The sequence below is a fragment of the Bicyclus anynana genome, chromosome 14, assembly GCF_947172395.1.
Source record: "Bicyclus anynana chromosome 14, ilBicAnyn1.1, whole genome shotgun sequence".
NCBI classification, from domain to species: Eukaryota; Metazoa; Arthropoda; class Insecta; order Lepidoptera; family Nymphalidae; genus Bicyclus; species Bicyclus anynana.
In genome coordinates this window covers 8286117-8300080 of record NC_069096.1, presented here as the reverse complement: position 1 = coordinate 8300080, position 13964 = coordinate 8286117, and the positions used below count along the sequence as shown (strand labels likewise).

At 36.2% G+C, this 13964-nt stretch overlaps 2 non-coding genes across 2 annotated transcripts; both read left to right on the top strand.

The window, feature by feature from the left end:
- Nucleotides 1–11917: 11917 nt before the first annotated feature.
- Trnac-aca (transfer RNA cysteine (anticodon ACA)) lies at nt 11918–12002 on the top strand. The gene is given in 2 exon segments: nt 11918–11955; nt 11967–12002. It is a non-coding gene; the product is annotated as a tRNA-Tyr (tRNA).
- A 415-nt stretch (nt 12003–12417) lies between these two features.
- Nucleotides 12418–12502, top strand: Trnac-aca (transfer RNA cysteine (anticodon ACA)). The gene is given in 2 exon segments: nt 12418–12455; nt 12467–12502. It is a non-coding gene; the product is annotated as a tRNA-Cys (tRNA).
- Nucleotides 12503–13964: the final 1462 nt, after the last annotated feature.

Here is a 13964-nt window from a genome sequence, read left to right as displayed (position 1 = left end):
ATCTTTGTTGTAATTTGCAGCCAAGCCGGTTCAGTAGTTGGGGCGTTAAAGAATAATAAACTTCCAAACACACATACATACTTTCGCGTTTATAATATTAGTATTACGAAAATAACAAGAATAAATTAATATTAACTATTATATCTATACCAACTAGTCTCCACAATCATACTAGAAGTTGAAAGTAATTTTAAACTGATATATATGTGAAGCCTTTTATTTGTGGATCCATATGAAGATGCCATAAATAATGTAGGACAGAAATGACTTCAGTGGTTATAACATCTCATTGGTGCAGGTGGGTATATTTTTTTAACTCGCCTTATGAAAATGCATGACCGGTTAACTAATTTTTCCGGTCAAGTACGAGACGAGTTGGCTTGTTGAGGATTCTGTTACTCCCATTTATTTTATAAAGATATTACATTTTTATTTTCAATTTCGCATAGGTATATTTTATTATTCTAAATACTGTACCTGCAATTCCCCAAAACGATGAGGCTAGTTATTTGTTAAATTATTTTTTACAAGACACCCGCGACTTCGTCCACTTGCAAGTCAATGTAAACTTTAAAGCCCTATTTCGCCACTTTCGAATTTTAAAAATTTTTGAACCCCATTATATTTCGTATGTTTTTTATGAATTATGAACAAATTTTAAAACCGTAACTCTAAAAATAAAGGACTTTCCATACAAACTTTCAAAAAGGGGTTGAAATAGCCCCTTTTTACTTTATTTTCGCAATAAAAAGTATCCTCTATCCTTTTCCGTATTAAGGTCTTAAACCAGACAAAAAATCGAAAAAAATTTTTTTAGCTTCAGTATCGATTAATGTCCCACAAAAAATTTCAAAATATCTTCAATGTACAGAATGTACAAAATGTACAGAATTCGTACTATAAGTATAGATCTAGTTGGCGCTGGCGTCCGTTATGCCACGGTAACGTTTGGCGTTACAAATGGTATAAGTAAAATCTCAAATTGCAAATAAATGTAAAGACTTCGATCAGTTTTATTATAAGTATAGACAGATTTGTAACAAATCTAATAGGTTAAAATCATTGCGAATAACAATTATTTCAGTGTAAGAACACAATTATAGAATGAGTTTCACGTAATACACAAACACAAGGTGTGCTAATGAACGGTACAACACAACGGTTCGTATCGCCATAAATCATAACAATGAGGTCTCCGAGGAGGCTTCAAACATCGTTATCAGCAATTTCTCACATCCGCGTACCCTCCGAATTCACTTCATTATCAGCCACCTATAATTCAAACGGTTGTGGCTTCGATAATTTGGTATATTACGTAACAAGGAAGCTAAAATTTCGTTTGTTGTTGTTTTTTACCTTATCCCTGTGCTTTGTGTGTTTTGCCGTTAAGCGTGTTCTAAGCTGTACTAATATTACAAAGAGGTAAAGTTTGTGAGATTTTAGGGTATAAACTCTGGATCTACTGAACTGATTTTGAAAATTCTTTTACCAATACAAAGCCACGTTATAAGTGAATGTCATAGGCTATATTTTATCTTTGTATTCTCCAGGGAAAGGGAACTACGCGGGTGAAACTTCAGGACGTAAGACAATAAAAATTAGATTTAGTTAAGCTATTGTTGAATTAGCCTGAGATATTCGTTTATTCCGAATTTATTATTTCCGGTTCTTATTGTAGTTCTATCTCGTATACGAACTCCAGACTCAATAAAAACTAATTGGGTATCTATTACCTGCCAATAAACTTATATAAAGTCTTTGTCAAATCCAAAAAGATCACATACACACATTAAAAAATTTTAGAGGCTCAATAGCTGGTCTGGTAGAATTGGTAGATACTATTATTATTTTAAATGTAATAAATAAACAAAAAACGTTAATTTAAGTTAAAGTAAAACAAAAAGCTATTCTTCAAATAAGCGCAAACTATACGCAATATCCAAAATTGCTGCATACGTTTTGTTCAAAGTGGGCAAACAACGTGACTATAAACTTTTATAAATTATGTTAGGACTAGCGGATGCCCGCGACTTCGTCCGCGTGGAGTTTAGTTTTTCACAATTCCTTTGGGAGCCATGGATTTTTTCGGGATAAAAAGTAGCCTTTGTTTGTGCCAAATCAGCCAAATCGCTTCAGTAGTAGCGGCGTTAAAGAGTAACAAACATCCAAACAAACATACATCCAAACATCCATACAATATTAGTATGATAAGATATATTTAATAGGATTAATAATATTAATAGTACATTATAGTTCTCAAACCGCGAATGTTTACATTTTCAACATTATAAAGTATATGCAATCGTCGACATTTGTAATATCCGGTTTAACAATCTTAATCTCCGCTTAATCATTCGCAAATAGGAAATAGCCTTATCAGTAATTTCTGCATCTTGATGGCTTACCTTTCAAGTTTAAGCGGATAAGTACTTAGATCTGAATTAGAGATGCACATGAGTTACTTGGTTATGCTTACCTTTATGAAACGTCATCCATTTATGTGTTTACAAAAATATCAGGCATGTTTTTTTATAATAATAACAGAAGGACTAAGCAGATGGTCCATGTGATGGCAATTAAAAATATACTAATATTATCAAGTTGAAGAGTTTGTTTGTTTGTTTGATTGAACGCGCTAATCTCAGGAAGTACTGGTTCGATTTGAAAAATTCTTTCAGAGTTAGATAGCCCATTTATCGAGGAAAGCTATAGGTTATATATTATCCCGGTATTCCTTCGGAAACGGGAACCACGAGGGTGAAACTGCGTGGCGTCAGCTAGTCGATTATAAACAGCGCATTATTTCAAAGAGCATGCATGTATTCATCGACTAGCTAACGCCGCTCGGTTTCATCCGCGTGATTCCTGTAGGAATACGGAAATAAAATATAGCATTTAACCTTCCTGGATAAATGGACTATCTAACACTGAAAGAATTTTTCAAATCGGACTAGTAGTTCCTGAGATTAGTGCGTTCAACCAAACAAACAAACCATTCAGCTTTATAATATTAGTATAGATATATAGCATTGGAGTAGGTATTAATGCAACTTAATACCTACTTCGTGCATGTAATCACCATGCAATCATGCCCTTGCCCCATGCCTCACCGAAATATCTTCTTCTTCTAGCTTCCTGGCAGCAGAAATAAGCGTGGTGTTAGTATTTCCTGGAGGAGTTCTGTCTCAAAATATATTGTAAGAATTTGGTCATGTTTTTTAACATGACTAAATATATAAATACATAAATAAGCAGAAATATGCGTGGTGTTAGTATTTCCTGGAGGAGTTCTTTCTCAAAAAATATTGTAAGAATTTGGTCATGTTTTTTTAACATGACTAAATATATAAATACATAAATAAGCAGAAATATGCGTGGTGTTAGTATTTCCTGGAGGAGTTCTGTCTCAAAAAATATTGTAAGAATTTGGTCATGTTTTTTTAACATGACTAAATATTACATTATTACTTCCCTCCAACTTTATATAGTTGATACAACTATACTTCATTGCATAACGATCAAAATGTATCGAAATTTAAGTCCACACCACAGAGCCATTAAAGCTTAAGTCTGTCTATAAATAAGTAACAAAAGTTATTTTTGAGGTTGATAAACTTAAGTAAAAAGAAAAGAATACAAAGGCGGCCTTTAAAGAGCTTATACAAATGTCAGATGGAAAATATCAAATATACATAGCGCTTTACAAGTAGCTACTAGAATTTCCTTCAAAGGCCATGCCATTTGCTTGCTAGCGGGGCGATACCATTATAATTACTTGTCTCGCCTGAGTGACTGACTATAATCCTCAGTCAAAAAGATTTTCCAATTATTAGCTCAATTAATTAATTATTTTTTTCTTTACATTGTGTGATAATTGTTAAACGTAATGAATGAATAATAAATTATTATTGGGATAATTTGTGTTCAACGTAAACTGTAAAGGAAATCTTATAGTAATTTTTAACCGACTTCAAAAAGTCTTCTTTTTTTTTTTATGTATGTACACCGATTACTTAAAGACGCCTGGACCGATTTCAAAAATTCTTTTTTTGTTTGAAACGGTATAGTCCCCATTTGGTCCCATTGCCATCATGTCAAGATCTGATGATGGAATCCTGGAGAAATTGAGGGGAACTTTCGAAAATTATATGAGTGTATAGTGTGTTCTACCTGCTGATCAGTATGAAGGCGGTGCTTAGCCGGTGTTGTCTTAATTTAAGCCATTTCTGACAGGACCCCATGAAACAACACTGTCTGCAAAATCTAAATCTATAAGATATTCTCACATGGCTTGAATTAATACATTACCGGCTTAGCACACCGCCTTCATACTGATCAGCAGGTAGAACATATTATGATGTTATTTTTCGCTTTTTAGTTTAGTGGGTACGTTTTTAGGTTTTGAAGTCGGTTGTATTTTTTTTATTAAAATTTTTATTATATGACATCATGTCATGTCGTAAAATAAAGGTATACCTACGCAGTTAGAGTTACGCATATGTACTCGTAGTATGCTCGCCGCTACTCCGTAGCCTCGTAGCATTATTTCGTCAATGTGCTCTACACGTTTAATTTTTTAGATTACTGTAATGTTCGCGCACATCCGATTGATCGTCATCATTATCAACCCATATTCGGCTCACTGCTGAGCTCGAGTCTCCTCTCAGTATGAGAGGTGTTAGGCCAATAGTCCACCACGCTGGCCCAATGCGGATTGGTAGACTTCTCACACGCAGAGAACCTGATGGTTTTAATGTTTGATATATAAATATTTGTTACTGATTCAAGCAAGAACTACTGAATGGATTTGACTCACGATTTATGGTAAACTTAATTAATAATGTAGTAGTAGTAAAATAAATAATGACATATTTAGAATTTAAACAATCGTGAGGGTTTTTCATATTATCTGCCAAAAAACACGGCTAAAAATCATGTGGCACTACGTCGGAGTTTAGCTCACGCTGCGTTGCAAGAAACAACTCATGAGTAAGGGCCTCGTATGTATTTAAAACTAGTCGGGCTTACTCCGACGTTGTGTCACATGAGAGCCGTGTTTTATGGTAGTAATAATAGTAATAACTAGCGGACCCGCGACTTCGTCCGCATGGAATTCTTCAAATTTCTACTACTTCAATTTTCAGGTAATTCGGTTTAGTGACCGAGACTGGAAAGAGTAACAAACATCACCATCAAAATCATCAGGTTTTCGCAAATATCGGGAATCCATGAATTTTTTCGGGATAAAAAGTAGCCTACGTTTAAATCCAGAGAAAAATCTATTTTCATTCCAAATTTCAGCCAAATCGCTTCAGTAGTATCGGCGTTAATGAGTAACAAACATCCAAACAAACTTTCGCGTTTATAATATTATTAAGATGATGTGATTTTTTTTTTATTCGGTGAAGGAAAACATCGTGAGGAAACCTGCATACCAGAGAATACCTTAATTCTCTGTGTATGTGAAGTCCGCCAATCCGCATTGGGCCAGTGTGGTGGACTATTGGCCTAACCCCTCTCATTATGAGAGGAGACTCGAGCTCAGCAGTGAGCCGAATATGGGTTGATGACGACGATGTTAATTTTATTTTTATTAATCACAATACGCCGGTTTGTCACGGCATACTTATACTTAGCCACAAAAAGCGCGAGTGATCTATAGCGTCCGCCGGCGGCGCGATCCGAATTGTGTCGATGTCAGATAATAACCCAAATATTGAGGGTGTGGGGTGAGGGGTGACTGATAACGTTCGACGCGGCTCCTCGGAGACCTCATTGTGTTGATTTATGATGTTAACCGCGGGATGTACCGCCTATTAATTATTTGGGTTGTCAGTTACCCGGGTACTTAGTACCTTGTCAATTTGTATAAATTTAGTGGTGATCCATAGAATATATTTATGTTCCTTGGGCACAAGGATGATGATTAACTATTAGATTAGCCCCTTAAAAACGTATTAGGGCAGTGTGGTGGATCAATGCTGCAAATCCGATCCTATCATCATCATCATCATCATATCAGCCGTTGGACGTTCACTTCTGGCCTTCTGTTCATGAACTTCCTTACATCCTTATGAGCCCTTATGATCCTGATGGCTTTCCGAACCCCTAATTATGTTGATTGATGGTATTTGTGTTGTCCTCTACCCGGGTACTTAAATCCTAAGCATTTACCAGTACTAGGATATTTTATTTGTACATCTATACTAATATTATAAAGCTGAAGAGTTTGTTTGTTTGTTTGGTTGAACGCGCTAATCTCAGGAACTACTGGTCCGATTTGAAAAATTCTTTCAGTGATAAATAGTATATTTATCGAGGAAAGCTATAGGCTATAAATTATCCCCGTATTTCTACGGGAACGGGAACCACGCGGGTGAAACCGCGCGGCGTCAGCTAGTCATTGTATAAAAAAGTAAACATCAAACAGAAATCTACTACCAATCAAGTTACTTAAGAGGGTACAACAAAAATATAAGTTGAAAGAAACAACTTACACGTACTATTTGATTTGTACAATTTTACTGACACTGATAAAGGTCTACAATGGAACTGACAGTTGGTAATGTGAAAGTGAAAAATGGCAAATCAATACACATACCGTCCTCATGTCGGATTACATTTCTATTGTCAGCAAAATGTTGATAAGATATAAGATACTCTTACGTAAGCTAGCTCACACATAGATCAATACGAAATATATAGGACTTACATCTACTTATTAAAACGTTTCATCATATCATTATCATATCAGCCGTCCTCCTACTTAAAAGTTAGCCCTATTTCATCGTAGATTGCATCACCACTTACCATCAGGTGAGATTGTCGTCAAGGGCTAATTTGTAAAGAAAAAAAAACGTAAAGTATGTCCACTGCCATCATATCTGCGCGTGTAGTAGTTATTAGGCTATATTTAAACCATTATGTTTTGATTTTGATTTGATTTGATTTGATTTGATTTGATTTAAAAATTTGTTCATAAATCATAAAAAAAATACAAAATATAATGGGATTCAAAATTTTTTTTAATTCAGGGTTTGAATGTTTACATTGATTTCCACGCGGACGACGTTGCGGGCGTCCGCTAGTATACAGATAAAGTGTTTGAAAGATATGATTAAGGTTTGATAAATAGTCCCTGCCCTAATACAAAATTCTAAGATGCATGTAAATCTAAAGCGAGTCCTTTCATAGCCTTGGCTGCATTGAATTCCTTCCTCGAGGATTCCTGTGCTTTGTGGTACTGGCCCGGCCCGACGCCGGCGATGCAAATGGAGGGGACGATTGCCTCTCACAGCTCCTATTCAGGACTTTAATAAAGCCTGAACTTCTTAGTCGGAATGAAAAATTCAATTAAATGTCTTCGTATTTTACTCGCGATTTAAATATTAAATACTCTTTAACTTTATTACTTGTTTTGTTTTTTTTTTTGCTGTACATTTTGTTATTAGGACGTTTTATAAAGATGTTTTTAGACTTAATCTAGTTGATAAAGTTGAGAATGAAATATTTAGTAAAGAAAGTATTTATAAATGTATGTAAAAAGCTAAAAAAATATAGCTTTTTGAAACGTACATTTTTTTTTTTTTTCATCATCATCGTCATATCAGACGTCTACTGCAGGACTCGCTTGATGTCGTCAGTCCACCTGTTGAACAACACTGCGCTTTCTAGTGCGGGGTAGCCATACCAGCACCTATTAATTATCTAATAACTATTTCATTGTATTATATCAATGTTCCTTCTCATAGAAGTCGCATTATATTTCTAAGAAGATCCAAACCAAATGTAACTGTGCTTAGTTGCTGTTGCTGAGATATCAAGTATATGAAATAGTATAGAATAGAACAGCTATAAACCTTACAGGAAAGCGTCGTAATAAGGTCTCTTCCTAGCTAGCGCGACATAGAATTTAGTTTTTTTCTTACACTTCTCTAGCAGAACCTCGCGGGGTCACCCGCGTAGTTTCCGTTCCCGTAGGAATAAGGGGATAAAATATGGCCCATAGCACTCGGGAATAGTGTAGCTTCCAAACAGTGAAAGAATTTTTTAAATCGGTTCAGTAGTTTCAGAGCCTATTTAATGCAAACAAACAAAAATCATGTATTTCCTGTTTATAATATTAGTAAATCATAGGGAAAAAATATATAATGTTAGTCAGTTAGGTGCTAATCGTTTTGTCTGTTTGTTTAAGACTCATATAAAATGAATGTACCTCACTTCTGAGCTCGAGTTTCCTCTCAGAATGAGAGGGGTTAGGCCGAATAGATGTCACGCTGAGCAAATGCGGATTGGCAGACTTCACACACGCAGATAATTAAGAAAATTCTTATGCAGGTTTCATCATGTTTGAGACACGTGATATTTAATTTCTTAAAATGCATATAACTGAAAGTTGGAGGCATCCGGTCCGGGGCATGCAGCTCTGGAACGGATTCGAACCCACTTCACAATCGGAGGCAGAGGTCATATTCACCGAGCTATCACGGCTCTTTAGGAATTACAAAATTGTGAATTAAACCGATTGGGAATAGAACCCAGGGCCATTCATTTGTTAATCAGTTAGCAACTGTGCCAGAGAGGATATCAAAGAGATCCTATTCTCTATCCTAACGTTCCTCGATCTCCAGTTCAGATGCTCTTTTTCTTTAAATCCGCTTGAATTACAAAGTTCCAGTCTTTCCTGACAAGACTTTTGCTTTCGTAACTTCACTGCTTTCGACTTTTGTTCTATCTGCTAAAATAAAATTTATTTCACAAGGAAGTTTTTGAAAAGTTTGCCCATCTATGAAGTTTGTTGTAACTTTTAATTACAGAAATCGATTCTATTGCCTCTCATTACTTTAAAAGTTCGAGGCTGACCATTTTTAAATTTAGTTAAAAATATTTAACTCAAGCGGGATTAAATACTACTTTGTGGAAGTTCATTATGAATAGTGAATAATTGATTTCATCATCATTATCATTAACAACCCATATTCGGCTCACTGCAGAGCACGAGTTTCTTTTCAGACTGAGAGGGGTTAGGCCTTAGTCCACCACACTGTCCAAATTCGGATTGGCAGACTTCACACTCACACACGTAGATAATTAAGAAAATTCTCTAATATGTAGGTTTCCTCACGATGTTTTTCCTTCACCGTTTGAGACACGTGATATTTAATTTCTTAAAATGCACATTACTGAAAGGTTAAAGGTGCATTGCCGCGGACCAGATTTGGACGTCTTTCCTAACGAAATGTCATATCCACTGGGCTATCACGGCTCCTGACCTGCGGTTATCTGTTTATTAAATAATGTTTTATAGCATAACAAGGATCTGAACGTTCCTAAGTGTGCATAATGTTAAGCGATGCATCATGGAAAATGCAATAAGCAATAACTTGGAACTTGGAAGACAATAACGATGCTATATTTTACCGTGCAATTCGATATAATAAATAGTACGTCTATTATGAACCTCGTAAACTGTTTTATATTAATAATGTTTTTTGAAAAAAAACAGTAATTTTTTTAATTGTTGGATCTGCCTGTTGATGAAAAAGGAGGAGGTTCTCAATTTGACTCGAATGTGGTTTTTTTTACTTTTTTTAATGTTTGTTACCTTACAACTTCGTCATTTATTAACAATTTTCAAAATCATTTTTTTTGATCCAGATTGGTCCCATTTCATTTTCAAGAAAATCGGTTTAGCAATTTCGTGTTAAAATCAAGTTAACTGAAATACACCTATAAGTCGGTTGTCTACGTAAAATTAATAAAAAAATTCAACCGACTTCCAACTCAAAAATTAACTAAAAATAAAAAGCAAAAAATAACATCTTATCTATGTGCTACCTTCTGATCAGTTTGAAGGCGGTGCCAATCCAGTATCGTGTTTTAATTAAAGCCGTTTCGGGCGAAAAGGGCGAAAGATCCTAGGTTTGATACCCGTCCGCTAAAATGTTAGGAGAGAGATGACATAGGATGGGAGAGAGACAATGAATATTTTGTTAAAAAAATATTTACTATAACTATCAACTAACATTAATAAAACTGACGTCGATTAAAAAATTTACACCTAAACAAGTTTTTTGTGTTCCACGGTTAATGGGACCGGCTTCAAGGGTGAAAGATCCTAGGTTCGATACCCGTCCGCTAATATGTTAGGAGAGAGATGACATAGGATGGGAGAAAGACAATGAATATTTTGTTAAAAAAATATTTACTATAACTATCAACAAACTTTAATAAAACTAACGTCGATTAAAAAATTCACACCTGAAAAAGTTTTTTGTGTTCCACGGTTAATGGGACCGGCTTCAAGGGCGAAAGATCCCAGGTTCGATACCCGTCCGCTAAAATGTTAGGAGAGAGATGACATGGGATGGGAGAGAGACAATGAATATTTGTTAAAAAAAATATTTACTATATAATATATATATATCAACTAACTAATAAAACTGACGTCGATTAAAAAATTCACACCTGAAAACGTTTTTTGTTTTCAACATCAAAAAAATAATTTCTCAAGTGAAATTCAATAAAGGGTAGGTATGTTTTTCGCACAGCCGGCAATTTGTTTGAAAATACCTAACCTTTACATCCAGTAGTTTCATCACCATGAAATTGGAATAATTTATCAAATTGCAAGGAGTGCACATGCACGCTCGGCTCAGCTGTTGGCAATCGTGCAATTTTTTATTCCCCCATTCCCCTCCGTCAGCAATGCAGATCCTTGGGGAAGGAATTATTAGGGAGACGGGGACTACCCTGATATCTATCTAAATCGGACCGTGGCTTGAAGGAATGTTAAATTACATTTGCGATAAAAATGTGGAACTGTACGTACCTACAAGTAGTCTGGCTTTAGCCGACGGCTCTAGATTAAGATTATGTTTGTTTAGATCCAAGATTCTTTTACCAGATTGAGGAATGTTTTACTGCGATTTTAACAACTTTCTTTCCTTGTTAGTACGATGAGATTGCGTGTACGTAATTTAGGTCCTAAAGTAACGTAGAATAGTGTAGGCGCAATTATATTAATTGGTAAAGTGACAATTTCGACTAATCTCCATTATATCGTCGAAATAACGGCTGCACTCATAGACCTTTCACTTAAAACTGGCCAATTTTGTTTTAACAGTTATAGTTGGTAAAGAAAATTATACCTAAAGGCCTTTAAATATAGTCCCAATATTTAATGAAATCTCAAATTCAGAGCTAATTCAACCTTAAGGATTGAGTTTAAGGTTGAATTTGCAAATGCGACTACTTAATTGAGTGCCAAGAAGTTGTGTTTGGGGACGTTTTTTGGTCGCTGATTGTGCATCCACTTTTTAATACGAGATCGATGGTTGCATGGTTACATTCTCGTGCGAATTGCGCGCAAATCCGTGCCATCTCTGCAAAACATTCCAGTAAGTGTCGAACGATTTCACGTATTCTTCATGACTTTGAACCATGTTCGCTCCAATATGCGTCAATTTCCGTTTTGTTATTCGATTATTATCGATTTTTATTCAGCGACAAACGTGAAACTCTACTGAATTTAGATTACTAGTGTGTAACAATGATAGGTCTCGATGAAGCGCTATGATTTGCGACGTGATTCACGCCGTAAATTCACACGAGAGTAAGGAGCAGCCTTGATGACAAATAGGCGAAAAGCGTCAAAAATATTGAAAGTGTCAGAAAAGGCTTTAAAAACTTATGACTACGGTTTTTATTTTGATTCTTTGGAGTCCGACAAATTGCACTTGTCCGTTTTTAATTCATTAATAATCGTTAATACTCTAGATATATTTAGTTTTGCGCTACAACGCCTACACCACCTTCCTAATCTATTTAAATCTCAATTTACCGATGAGCAATACAATTTGTGGAGTATGACGTAATTTTTGGGATAGTCTAGCCAAATTTATCCCGTAACAATAACGGCTCGTTAGCTCAGTAGGTTAGAGCGCCGATATATAAATATTCTTGACCATCGGAGGGCGAAGGTTCAAATCCTTCACGAGCCAGACTTTTTAAGAATATATTTTTTTATGTTTTTTTAACGCTCGGTAATTTGGTCAGACATGCAGAAATTCGTCGCCCAATAGTTATTTTCGGTTACGCGATTATTTCGATCTTGCAGAGATACTATGAGCATAGCTCGTCCCATCGCCCGCTGTGAGCCTTCTTAGGAGGCCCATTGTTGGCGAACAAGTCTTGGAACCATTGGTATATTATAGGTCATCACTAGCAACACCCAAAGTTAGAAGATTTTTGTCTTCAGCCACTGAGGGATTATGGAGAAAAGATATCGCGAAGTTTCCCGAATGCTACCCAGCCGAGTTGGATTCGGTGCACGCTTTATACCGATGAGTAATCCAATTTACGATGCATGACGTAATATTTAGGATAGTCTAGCCAAATTTATCCCGTAGTATTCAAGGCTCGTTAGCTCAGTAGGTTAGAGCGCCGATATACAAATATTCTTGACCATCGGAGGACGAAGGTTCAAATCCTTCACGAGCCAGACTTTTTCATGAATGACTTTGTTTTTTTTAACGCATCTAATTTATCTACTTTTTACAAAAAAAAAACAAACAAATTTTCAGCCTAGTGACTTTGTTGTTGAAATTCAGTTTTTAAAAAATACTGCGGGACACATGAATTTTTCCGGGTTTAAAAGTAGCCTAAATATTGCTCAATAATGTTTTTAAGACGCAGTTAATGTTTTTAAGAGTTTGGATCGTGCCGCGATGCAAGAACCAGCTCATGACTAAGGGCCCCGTATGGGTTCGAAACTAGTCGGGCATACTCTGACGTAATATCACGTGAGTTTTAGCCGTGTTTCATAATCAATTAATATTAATAACACTCACGATAGTTTAAATTCTAAAATAAGACGCAGTTATTTAGGAATCACAGACAGACACTTAAATGTTGTGTTTATGACAAGAATGGCTCGTTTAATAACATTAGATTTCCATAACATTATAACAAAACAATGCCACTCCACTAAACCCAATCCCATAAATGTAATTCGGCGCCGTAACATCATGGATTGCCGACAGATGCGAATGTCCTCTGAGAGCGTTACAGAGCTGGTAATTAATTTGATACTGTAATTTATCGGCCGGGAATCGATCCGTGAACACGAATATCGTAATTACTTCTGCCGTTAGAACATATTCACATTAATTTTTATAATTTCAAAAAATATTTTAACCCCCCTTATACAACACATAGCATCCTTCTCCAACACCACATACAAAGGGTATAACTTTGTATGTGGTGTTGGAGAAGGATGCTTCGTATACCGTGGAACTCTAGGAGAACAAGGCTGGTGGGAGGCTTCAGCTGTGGCTAGTTACCACCCTACCGACAAAGACGTACCGCCAAGCGATTTAGCGTTCCGGTACGATGTCGTGTAGAAACCGAAAGGAGTGTGGATTTTCATCCTCCTCCTAACAAGTTAGCCCGCTTCCATCTTAGACTGCACCATCACTTACCATCAGGTGAGATTATCTCTCGATACAGAAACAGCTTCGCATTTCCACTAGACTTTTAACTGCATGTTACCAGAGGTTTTTGAATAACTTTGGTGGTGTGTGGAAGAAGAAGTGGTGGGCAATGTGGAGGGGAAATGACGACGCGGCCGATCACCTACCCGCTGGTCTGACCAGGTTAAGCTACTCACTGGCCTCCCTGTAACAACAGCCATTAGAAAAGCTGAGGACCTGACTGTGTGGAGGGGAATTGTAGACAACGTATCGAAGGGACTGCAGTGCGGCCACGACCTTCAGCATTGAAGAATGCGACCAAGAAGAGTACAAAACAGGGATGTTACGAGATGCGTGCACTTCATGGATGCAAAAAAACACTGCATACCCTAAGGTGTCAATACAAACAAACCTATGTTGGCCCACGATACATAGTTGAGGAATTTTCCAATTTCTACATAATTATAGTGCATTGAGTAGAAATAAAAACCT